Genomic DNA, 13547 nt, shown 5'->3' with positions numbered 1-13547 from the left:
ACCTGCAGGACAGAGCACAGCAGCTGGTATCACCAGACTCATGTTCCAGACTGTAATGGCGGCACAGGCACATGCTGAACGGCAGAACAGAGAAGGGCAGAGGCTGCAGAGGGCTGCTATCCATACCCTAAATGACAACATCCAGGCATTGGCAAATTCTCAACAGCAGATTGCTAATGTTCTGGATAGGCAATTAGGTGAAATGGTCGGAATCCTTGACTGAGGCATGGCAATCCACGAGCAGGAGCTGTCTGTGCTGGAACATCTGGTAGGAGTGAGGTGTAGGCCACGTGGACGTAGGCCGGCAACACCACCTAGTGTAGGTCGATGTGAGCATGCCACCTCACATGCCCGCTCCCATAGTAACGGTAGCAGTAGCAGTGCAGCTGGTGCTGTGCTGTCAACACCAGGACACAGCAGGCCACGTGGACGTGGCCCTGGATGTTCTCAGCGGGGACACAGTTCCAGCAGACATGTGTTGTCGGACAGTAGCCACTCTGTACCTCCACCTGGTAGTGCCCATGCAACCCCAGGCAGGCACAGGTCACATGGCCGTGGACGGACACAGTGAGCTGTACAACCTGCTCTGTACAATCTGGGGCTGTCAATTATACCCCGTGTAGGCCTCACAAATGGCAGAACTGTGTACACACATACATGCACACAGCAAACACAACTGTAGGGCTCCACAACATCCACATGCATTCTGCACAGACATGTCCAGTCAACTCACCGGCCCTTACACACACACACATGATGTTATCCATTGGTGCAGCCTATGTCCCTGGCAAACATATCACCCTGTGCATATGATGAAGCCTGTGCAGCATCCCTGTCATCCACACTATCGGTGCAGGGTTATGCACAAATATTCTGATGCACAGGGTGAACAGCATAGTGAGAGGTATATGTAATACTACCTGTGTATGCATAGTGAGGGATGTGTATGTTGCAGTAGTTGTGTGTGAATACTGAGAGATGTGTATGTGATATTACCTGTGTATGCATAGTGAGGGATGTGTATGTTGCAGTGGTTGTGTGTGAATACTGAGAGATGTGTATGTGACATAGGTTGTGTACTGTCGGCATGCACCAGTGATACCATGTAGTGCAGGTGCAGCATGCATTGTGATGTGTTCACGGTATGTGTCTCGGTTACATCTGTAGCACTATGTTGGTTGTGATACCCTGGTTCCCTCCTATGGTGTACTTGCATGTGCCTACAGGTAGCAGTGTTTGCAGTCCCTCACGTGTAACTGTGGATTGTTCACAGGCACGTCTGGCAATATCAGCATGCTACATGTACCCTCAACCTGACTGTTGGAAACACCAACATGACACAGATGTCCGCACATATACTGCACCTGACGCATGTGGTCAGTGCCACAGGCTACACTGGACAGAGATGTGACATACATAGCAGGACACATTACAGGTATGGTGACATGGTGCAGGGGTTGTACACAGCGGTCTGGCCAATGATGTTGTGAGGTGACACTTGGTAGCTGGAGGCCACACTGTGCAGCAGTAGGACCCTGTAACAGTACGGGAACATGGCCACATTCACGGGGTGTACACCACTATAACGCACATCCCATAATGTGCAGGTGGGGACCCTTGCCTATGTGGTCATCACCCTCACAGTACTATGCACCCACAAGACATGTCACAGAGAAGGAACATGCACAGGTAGCCAGTATGGCTGGGACCTATGGCATCAACAGGGTAGTGCAATGCATCACCATTATGGGTTAGTCACCACGTGGGGTTAGTGATCATTTCTCACCATATATTAGCATACACGCTCACACCAAGCACCACACATACATACAGACACACACACACTGTGTTGACCACACATGTGTATACAGACAGCCAACGTGTGTGATGCACCACACCGGCCGACATCATGCTTCCCACACTGACGTATGTACAGATCTCTACAACGGTGTACAAGGATGTGTAAGAACTGGGACATATTCCCTGCGATATGTGGCATCTCTGGTCACACATTCAGACACACATGGCAGTACTGGGAATTATACACCTGCCATATGATGACACGTTTGATAGACATGCAGCGGTATTGATTGCATTATGTGTACCAACGCTATATCTGGCAAATGTGCTGCTATATGCACACGGGAGGTTGTAGGTGTTACAGGTGCCATGTGACATATAGTTGGTAACACCTGACCGCTGTGTATGCATTATGTCAGCACCGTCACGTAACAGCGACATAGCGTACTGTTTGCACATGGCATGATAGGATGGTGTGTGACACAACTGTGAGCCATCCCCTGCACACATACATCTACACAGGTGGTACACCATGTTATGTACACACATCCCTCCATATGTGCTGTTTGTATGTCACCGTATACAGGTGTCAATGATGGGTCTGCATTGCGACTGCATGTCGTAGGTTGGTGCAACTATGGTACAGACATTGGCCACTGCACATGCATGGTTGCTGCATGCACAGTACAGATGTCACATGTGTCTCCTGTTGCCATGTTTGTATGCATTGCTATTGTTGGACATGTGTGTTGACATACATAACACATGGACTGTGGTATGATATCACGGGTGTCACAGGCAACCAGTACAAGGGTATGTGTCCCGGTCAACATTGCTACCCCCTGTAGTGTGGGCATTCAATAGACATGGGCCCACCTTCCATTCGCGTGTGTAGCATTGATTAGGCCACTGTTATGCATGAGGTACATCACAGGCTATGTATGTATGTGTTGTGTGTGCAGTCCATGCACACATCCACACAATCACATGTATGACATATCCAGACATGTGTTCATTGGTGTACAGCAACAGTCAGGTGTCACAGCTGTGTAAGGGCCGTGGTATGTCTTGAGCCGACCTGTGCATGTATACTGGTATCATTGCAATGCATAACACCTGTTGTATCCCTGTTGGTACATGTGTACTCTGCACAGCTGGTGTACACCTCTGTACAGCCCAGTGGTCATGTGTCACATGGTGTTGTGGTAGTGTAAGGCTGTGTAGTGCTGCACCGACAACATGGTGCCGACTTGACAGCTACAGTGTACACTGCAGTGTGTACGTGTGTGACCTGCACCTGTGACAGCTGTGATGGCAGCTGTGTGTGTACAGGTCGCTGCATGTGTGACCGCCCTGTGCGTGAGGACAGTTATACCTTCCTGTGCCCTTCTGTACTGTGCCCGTCTGTGTATACACTCCATCTGCATGCACGACAGGCCTTTGCAACAGCTAAGTGTGTGAGCATGCCCAGTATGCTGTTGTGTGGATGGACACACAATACAGTCCATGTACACTGTTGTGTAGATGGACACACGGAACATGTCCAATCTGAGACCTTCCGTGTTTACACTCCATCTGCATGCAAAATGGCCCTTTGCAACAGCTAAGTGTGTGAGCATGCCCAGTACGCCATTGTGTAAATGGACACACAGTACATTCCACATTGCGCCCTTCTGTGATTAGACTCCGTGTGCATGCAGGATGGCCCTTTGCAAATGCTAAGTGTGTGAGCATGCCCAGTACGCCGTTGTGTAGATGGACACACAGTACATTCCACACTGCGCCCTTCCGTGAATAGACTCTGTGTGCATGCTAGACGGCCCTTTGCAACTGCTAAGTGTGTGAGCATGCCCAGTACGCCGTTGTGTAGATGGACACACAGTACATTCCAAACAGACGTGTGATACTAAATGTGTGGGCATGGCAATTGACATCCTGTATAGCCATGGTGGTCATCCAGGCAACAGATGTCCATTTTCAATGTCACGATGGATGCCTACATTGAACACACTGGTTGCTGTCTCGAAGGGTGTACTGTCTGTGGCGCATCCCATATCTATTTAGTGTTGTAGTGCTCCATAGATATTTAGTTGGCCCGATGACAGCACTGCCATGTTTGTCTACGTCTACCTTGGGTCAGTAATATGCTTTCAGACTGCTCACTCTCTAAACATTCCCTATCGGCATCTTTGCCTTTGCGGATGATGTCACCCACCTAGAAGTATGCCTCTGGGAGTGCTGTGTTCAGTAATCTTGGTAGCGCGTTCTGTAAATGCGTAATGCTGTAGTGTGATAAGGTAGTTAGGTGTATGTTCAACTCCCGGCCCTGCCAAGTGTGTGTGTGTGTGTGTGTGTGTGTGTGTGTGTGTGTGTGTGTGTGTGTGTGTGTGTGTGTGTGTTTCCAGCTGCCTGGGGAGACAGTAATGCTTTTACATGTCTCACAACACATACATTCCCTATCGGCATCTTTGCCTTTGCGGATGATGTCACCCACCTAGAAGTATGCCTCTGGGAGTGCTGTGTTCAGTAATCTAGGTAGCGCGTTCTGTAAATGCGTCATGCTGTAGTGTGATAAGGTAGTTAGGTGTATGTTCAACTCCTGGCCCTGCCAAGCATGTGTGTGTGTGTGTGTATGTTTCCAGCTGCCTGGGGACACAGTAATGCTTTTAGATGCCTCATAACACATACATTCCCTATCGGCGTCTTTGCCTTTGCGGATGATGTCACCCACCATGAAGTATGCCTCTGGGAGTGCTGTGTTCAGTAATCTCAGTAGCGCGTTCTGTAAATGCATAATGCTGTAGTGTGATAAGGTAGTTAGGTGTATGTTCAACTCCCAGCCCTGCCAAGTGTGTGTGTGTGTGTGTGTGTGTGTGTGTGTGTGTGTGTGTGTTTGCAGCTGCATGTGGACACAGTAATGCTTTTAAATGCCTCACAACACATACATTCCCTATCGGCGTCTTTGCCTTTGCGGATGATGTCACCCACCTAGAAGTATGCCTCTGGGAGTGCTGTGCTCAGTAATCTCGGTAGCGCGTTCTGTAAATGCGTCATGCTGTAGTGTGATAAGGTAGTTAGGTGTATGTTCAACTCCTGGCCCTGCCAAGTGTGTGTGTGTGTGTGTGTGTGTGTGTTTCCAGCTGCCTGAGGACACAGTAATGCTTTTAGATGCCTCACAACACATACATTCCCTATCAGCGTCTTTGCCTTTGCGGATGATGTCACCCACCTAGAAGTATGCCTCTGGGAGTGCTGTGTTCAGTAATCTCGGTAGCGTTCTGTAAATGCGTAATGCTGTAGTGTGATAAGGTAGTTAGGTGTATGTTCAACTCCCGGCCCTGCCAAGTGTGTGTGTGTGTGTGTGTGTGTGTGTGTGTGTGTGTGTGTGTGTGTGTGTGTGTGTGTTTGCAGCTGCCTGAGGACACAGTAATGCTTTTACATGCCTCACAACACATACATTCCCTATCGGCGTCTTTGCCTTTGTGGATGATGTCACCCACCTAGAAGTATGCCTCTGGAAGTGCTGTGTTCAGTAATCTCGGTAGCGCGTTCTGTAAATGCGTCATGCTGTAGTGTGATAGGGTAGTTAGATGTAAGTTCGATTCCCAGGCCTGCCAAGTGGGTGTGTGTGTGTGCATGCTCCCGTCTGCCTGGGGACTCAGGTTATGCTTTTAGACGCTTCGCACTACGGATATATCCTGCTGACGTCTTTGTCTTTGCGGATGTTGACACACACCTAGTAGAATGCCTGTGGGTCTGCTGTATTTAGTAATCTCGGTAGTGCGTTCTGTAAATGCGTCATGCTGTAGTGTGATAGGGTAGTAATGTGTAAGTTTGATTACCAGCCCTGCCACATGTGTGTGTGTCTGTGTGTGTATGTCTCTCTCTCTCTCTCTCTCTCTCTATATATATATATATATATATATATATAATCTATTTTCTGCCCATAACTCTGCTCTTGCATGGACAGCTGACTGTTTCATGTATCGCATATTTGCATAGCTTTCACATACCAATGGGGTATGTTGCAAATCCCAACATTGTCCATGCAACATCCGTGTTACGGGTGGTGTTACATGCCCTTACAGGCGTTTGCTGTATATCTTGGCAGACATCTATCCTAGCTGTACTCTCACTGTACTCGTACATGCTGGAGGCTTCATGTATCATGGCCTAGTTTTGCTGTGTGTATGTCTATTTGTGCTGTGTGCATGGCTGTGGGTATGTCCGACTATCATCATTTATAAAGGTGACAGCCCTATAGGTACTTCATGTAGACTGCTGTGTCATTTGACATGTCAGAACATACCTGCGGACAGTACTGAACGTCCTACTGCAGCGCATTTCATACCTTCTGCATTATCTTGCAGTCGATAATGCTGTTTCCTCACACATGTATCTGTTTCTGATCATACCACTCCACCTCCTAGAGCAAACTTCTGGACAAGGCCTTATCTGATAGTGGGACACATAGGGGCAGTATTGACATGTTGCTCTTACAAACGTAGATAGTTGACACAATAATAGGTTTTGCATTAGTATGGCTTTTCTGACGGATTTGGTGTCTTAATCACATGTTTGTCATTATTTCATGACTTCAGTTATCAGGAATGTGCCAGAATGGTACTGATGTTACGTGGAACACACCAAACATATGAGGCAGAACTCTGCACATTCTGCGTAAATCTGTACAGTTGCAGAGTATGTGTCTTATACAAGATATCAACTTTCTGACACCAATACACACACTGTATGGTGGCATCACAGGTCACATGCCATTACATTTATATTGGAGGACACACCCACCCAGAGAGTTGTATTCCTCACACAGGCCAACAGCTGCTTATCCACACTAATTAGTCTATCATGTACTGTATGTGTGCGCCGGTATTTGCGCTTTCCGTCAGTGGCAGAGCTCACGTACGAGTATGGGGGACTGGACATGGTTACGGTGACACTGCATGACACCCTGAGGGACACATTACTTTTGTGTCTATTAACCTTCCACATTGACATTCACAGGGAATACGTTGTCATTCACATTTGTTGGAGTACATGCGTATGACTTGTACGTGTTTTCTCATTTGTCCTGATGTCTTTCTTCTCACCTGTCCACCTAGTATCACTAGTTCTGTACATGTATTTTGGACAGGTTACCTTCATACCCCTAACCTGTACACATTATGGGCAAATGCCCTGACGTTTGACCTTTGCCCTTGTTACATTTGTCATAGTAATGTGCCTTTCTGGTAAATTGCTGGCAAGACATTATGAACTGTGCGGTTAGATAATAGTGACTGACATTTCCATTACATGATTAGTAACACTCATAACATTCATATTCCTGGCTACGCCAGTATTCTCACAACGTTCTGACTTTGTCTGGGGTATATCTAATATAGTCCCTGTTTGCATTTCATGTACTATGCCTTAGTGCAGCTGTCTTATTCTGACAGTTTGCCAGCTATGGTTACCATCTTGGTCGTACGCATGTCCATCCATGATAATCGCCTACATGACACAGATATAGGGCCCTACATATTCCCAAAATGGTGTACGCACTATCCAGTGGATGGTTTGCCCCATTATTGAGAATATAGGCGTGTGCTATACCCACATCACTCCCACGGGGCGGGCCTACGAAATCTCTGCCAAACAACACCTAGGCCCATTTCTGCATACCCATGATTCCCATACCTGACAACCCTCTACAGTACCCATTACACATGTTTAATGTGAGTGGTACTGAAGTGTGGAGACACTTATATGCACTCCCCACTCTCCAGATATCAGTTCGTACGTCATACATTCTATCGACACATGTATCATCACCCTTGCACCTGCTACTGTTGCATGTACAGCTATATCGTATTTGCTGAGGTCACTTATTTTGCATCAATGTCGGTTGACGCTACGTATGGATCAATTTTTGGGGTCCTGCAATGGACACCTATATGCATGTTTAAAGTGTAGAACTTGCTGGACTGTCACTTTCTGGCCAATGATTTGGAAGGCAGCGGTTTATTCACCTTTCGTGCATGTCTGTTTGTCTACCCATATTAGCTATAACGTGGCCTATTTATGTACATATGTCATATCTATGGGACATATGTCTGTTGTGTATACATATATACATGTACAATCCTCATTTCATAACTTGCTTTGGTTTACGTCTGTGGATTATGTGTATACACATATATCTATATCCATACCATACCTTTCCACTGTACAGATTGTCGCAGAGTGTACAGCTGGTTGCCTCTTTATCTTCGGTGTGTTTTACATAAACCTGTGTCAATCTGGAAATGTAGTGGCATTTCATTTGAGACTTACGGTGGGAAATACTGGCAAGCAGTTCAGGTTACGACTGCATACCCTTCAGAGAATCCATGCTACTGACACACCCGTTATTCTATCCACTTTCTATGTTTGTTCTGGCACATATCTGGGGTTTGTCCCTATTTGTACCGGTAGTTTGCATGCCTTTGTCCGGTTTCATACTTTACGGGGTTAACAGGTTTGAGACATGTATATCTAATGTGTGGCAAACAGCATTCATTTACTATGCTGTGAGCGGATCACACACGCACAGGCGCACTTGCATTTCCTTATTGTGGGTTACTGGCGGCATGCATATCCTTATTGTGGGTTACATATGTTTACTAAGTCTTTGTGCTTACGTGGGCTTTATTACTTGTGACAGTACCAGTAAATTATCTGTAATCCGGTTAACGGACGTATGCGAAACACACGTTCACCTTTACATATTTAACTGTCTGTACAGTACAGACGCATTCATTACACTTTCACATTATATGTGCTGCAGTCGTAGTTGAACCGGGACTGCATTCACGTTGGCCGGATGCTGTAACCACTATACTTTTGGTGTTCTGACTCATTTATATGCATACCCATAGTACATAGCTATATTAACATATGCCTGACCGCTTCACTTACGACACAGGCATCCATTCTCCTGTTGGGAAAAAATGCAGTACTACATGTTACACATTCCCTATTCCCTACTGCTCTGGACCCAAGCTGCATATTTAATCACTGCAGGGATATTCAGAACCCCAAGGCTTATAGTCCTGACACATACAGGTCTTTAATTGTCTGGGTGTTCATGTGGTGATCTGGGTTTAGGCTTGTCCGCCTGGTGAACGGAACTGCCCTGACCGTGTTCAAATGTCAGACAAAACACATGGACAGGGTTTGTCCATTTTGAACATTTTATCTGTGTTTACAGACACAGATGTTTGGGCACCTGTCAGCAGCTTTTAATGCTGGCAATACATAATATGGGTGGGGGTGGTTACAATACATAATCCACGGTGAGTGGTGTTCCCATTCACATTTGACTATTTCCTGTATTCATTCATATGAGGGTTATTATTTTCCCCATGACTTAACTATGAATTAACTACAGGTATGCAGTAGTACAGTCAACATATGTGAAGGTTTGTTACAGTATAAATGTACGGACCTCTGTAATACTTGGGGACTACCCCACATCCTTCACAACATTTCATGCTAATGTACATACTATTATTCTGTGAACTTTCGAAGTTTGTGAGAGCAGTAATTACATCTGTCCCTATTTGTCCACCCATCCTTTTAGGCTTTGTCCAGATTTTGTTGCTGTAATAGGTTGAGAGGTGGTGTCGGTATGTGATTGAGTTGAATATATACTGTCGATAATTCAGTGGGGAGTAGGTTTACCACCTGTTCCTCTTTGCGAGGGGAAGTCCCACTTTGGACAGTTGTGTCCTGCACGAAACCTAAGACATGGCAAATGTCCTGTGATTTTACGACAACAGTATATTTCTTATTTTCTTTACTAGTTGCATGATACAGGTATTTTGTATCTGGAACACATAACTATTATTTGGGATAGCATAAGCTATTCAAATGCTTTGAAATAAGCTTTTATCTTGGCATACAAGTGTAAGTCTGTCCTTTGCACTGGCCGGGGGTATGTTTTATCCTGCAAATTCTCACATTTCTACAACGGATGTCCCACCTTGGGCATCTGAACAGGTGGCAACCCTAGTGGGGAGACCTGCATGGTGGACAGCTGTTCCATCCTGCGTAGTATGTTTTGCATGTCTGTCTAGAAACTGAACAGTACTGTGACTACACATACATGTTTTGTCCAGATGTGTACAGTACTAGACACAGTGGCGTGTAAACAACTCTGAGGTTTCAACAGGTTACTTATCCCACGCGGGATGTATGCACATTTGGCCAAAACATGAACGCGTGGGCATTTGGATTTACGTAACTGTGATGGGATGTTTACAAATGTGGGATACATATTTGCAATCCTGACACTGCCTAGGACGATACTTCCTACTACATATGGGGAATACCCGCTATGTGTAGGTGTACGGATGCGCAAGGCTGGTAGCTGGATTTGGTGGACATTCGGACATGGGTGCGGGTTATGTGCTATACAGGGGTTGTTGCGTATTGCATTTGCATGCATGGGTTCTGCTTTTGGATATCCCGGTTCCGTATATAGCATCCTATGTGTATGTGCCGGTTACGTTCCTGTTCATGTGTATAGCACATTTTAATATACATATGTTTGTGTGTGTTTGGTATACAATTTGGACTGTCAGGTTTCTTTACGGTTGTTTTATAGCCACAACTGCCCAGCTGTGTACTATCACTACCACTGTGGGTCTGCTGGTGACCCTGCCCATGGGGCTAGACATGTGTATTGGCGGCGCGATGACATGATGCGCTTCACTTCCACTGGGTATACTTACTTACAGTGCAGTACATTACGGACACACGATTTTAAATATAATTTGTTCCATGGACGGAAACTCATATTGTGTTGCATGCATTTCTGTTTGGTTCTCCATTTTGTATGGCCGGGAACTGTCTTGCATGCTTTGCATACGTTTCATTATCCACGGACAATGATAGGTGTGATTACTATTGCAGGCAGACTATAATATTCAGCAGTTTAGGTTGCTCATCGACAGCCGACATTGACATGCCTCCGGGCGCAGCTTAGTAACACCCCATGCACTCGTGCACATGTCCTATGCACGTGGATGTGGTGGCAGCACACCTTCATTAATATGCATATGGCGCTACTACACCATATATACGCCGCACGGCCGGCGCAGGCCTTACACCGGCCTTGCGCCGAGCTTCATGAATCCGGGGGGATATCTCTTGTTATGATGTTTAAGCTTGTGTAATCAAACTTTTTAGGGTAGATAGTTTATTTATGCCATCTGGATGGCTTGAGTAGATTGTGAACTAGCCATTTAACATCTTCTCTTCATGACATAGCAAAGGATATAGAGATTAAAATGTTTATGTTATGGGAAAGGAATTGTAAGGTAATATTTATCTGAGCATTAACACTGAGTGTAGCACTCATGGATTCCATTTATGTTGTTGAAATGGCTGTTCATCAAACGCCCTTTCATCGACAAATAAATGGCAAACTACCAAAACTTTGAATGGCTAAATAAGCAAATTTTTTCCCAAGGGAAAAAATCTTGTGGCCGTTGTCGGGAATTTGTTCTTTCCTCCACTGTAGTGCGATCCCGGAGTTTGTATATTTAGTTGGGGGGTTGCACAGCCCCCCCCCACATTGGGGGTGCGGGGGGTGAAGCTCCCCATATCATAGGGTGTGATAGTTTGTTTTTATTTGTTGATGGCTAAGTGATTTTTTTTCCCTGGGAAGAAAATCACTTATGTGGCCATTTGAAGTTTTGATATTTTGGTGTTTACATGTCGATGAAAGGGCATTTGATGAACAGCCGTTTTGACAACATAACATAGAGTCGTACTCATTTGGGCTGGTCCTGCTTTCTAAATAGTGGTTTCTGTTTCCTCTGAATGTTTCTGCTTACTGTTGGGGTTGTGATGTAGAAAATGAGTACAGATTTTTAGATACATGACATAAGCAGGATGTTCTTTTGATATTTTAATTGCAGAAGGGTCATCTTTCAGTTGCTGTGACTGATTACATAGTATCATGGTAAGGTTGACTGTGGACTTGCTGATGAGTGCAGTGCTGAAGCTTTGTGACTGCATTATCACATAATGTTGTTTGATTGCTTGCTATATTGTATGAAATGTGGTTCTATTCTTAATATTAATTAAGAATGTAATATATCTGAATTATTTTTGTTTTGTGACAACATCACACAAGTTTTTTATATGTGGATAATCATCTCTGGGAGATACTTCTTTCTATCAGGCAAATGATATGTGACTCCTGGAGATATTCTTGGTCACAAAACAAAATCATTTTTATTGTTTAATGCTTCAATATTAAATAGAAGCATAATTGTTGTAAAATAAACAGTTGTCTGAAATGCTTTTCTTAAGACATACTTTTTGACATCCTCAATGCAACAGATTGCTAGACAGAATAAGTCATTTTGGTTGCATGCATTTATTTTCAATAGAATGCAAATTTAAACATTTTCCATTGTATCATTCTATTAGCCAAAAGTTTAAAAAGTGTGTGTGTGTGTGTGTGTGTGTGTGTGTGTGTGTGTGTGTGTGTGTGTGTGTGTGTCTATATATATATATATATATATATATATATATATATATATTTTTTTTTTTTTGGGAAGAATGAGTTTTGGGTTGTTATGGTCTGTACTGAGTGATATAAACAATCTCTTATTTACAAATGGTGAGATATGTTTTGGTCAAAGGTTTTTTATTTTGTGGGGAATGTTTCACAAGTGTTATATCTACTGTAGCAAATATATTTTTAAATAAAAAAATCACATATTTAATGATATGGTACATTTTTAGTATAGTTATTGTTTTTATATGCATTTTAGTAAGTTTTTATTTAATCTTTTATAAACAGCTCTTATGGTTTTATATTGTGGGCTAGTGAGAAGAAAATGGTGTTTATAAATTAGTACTAAGCTAACTGCCATTGTGGGCCATTTTAAGCTCAGTCATTTACCCAATGTGAGAATCAAACCCTGCACCTTGTGTTCGTAAAGTAAACACCTTAACCATTATGCCAACCTCCCATTACTAATGTAAGACATAAGAACTTTTTTTACGACATACAACTGGAAGATATTGTCAAATTTAACCTTTCTAGCTTTGTCGTATTTATTGAGTAACCTCATTAAACTTTTTGGACTGTTCATAAATGGTATAAACTCTTTGAACAGGTTGTGATGTCTTTCAGTCTACATGACTGCATGGAACTGTATCTGGTAAATATAAGTAGTAGAGTTAATAAAAAGTTGCTTAAACATACCTTTGGTAAATTGTTTGTTTAAACAGGTATCCCAGCTTGAAATGCAGTATAAATATAAAATATATTTAATTATATGAATGTTTTAGGACTAGGAATAAACATTGAATAAGATATGATACCCACAGAGTAAAATGTAATATTAGGCAACTAAAACTGAGTTATAACTCTTAGTAAGAATGAAGTAATCACTTATATCAGAATATAGTAATACATTGTATTTATTCAAATACGCTACAGATGGACAATAAACATAAAATAGAAGCAGTAAGAAATCTGGCCTTATCAATCATTTCTCTTTTGAGATTACTGCATTTAAAGTAAGCTACTCAACTCCTTTTGTAACTACACTTTCCAAATGAAGTTAGAGTAATAGAGAATTTAATGGCTAATGTGTTTTATTACTTTGTCATATGTTTATTTAATAGTGAAGCGCTTTTCACTTGCATAAAATAGTAAACTTCATCAGACATAAGAAAGAAGC

This window comes from Protopterus annectens, chromosome 4.part1 (assembly GCF_019279795.1).
Source record: "Protopterus annectens isolate FY-2018-M chromosome 4.part1, PAN1.0, whole genome shotgun sequence".
Lineage (NCBI taxonomy): Eukaryota > Metazoa > Chordata > Ceratodontiformes > Protopteridae > Protopterus > Protopterus annectens.
Note: the sequence above shows the minus strand (reverse complement) of the source record.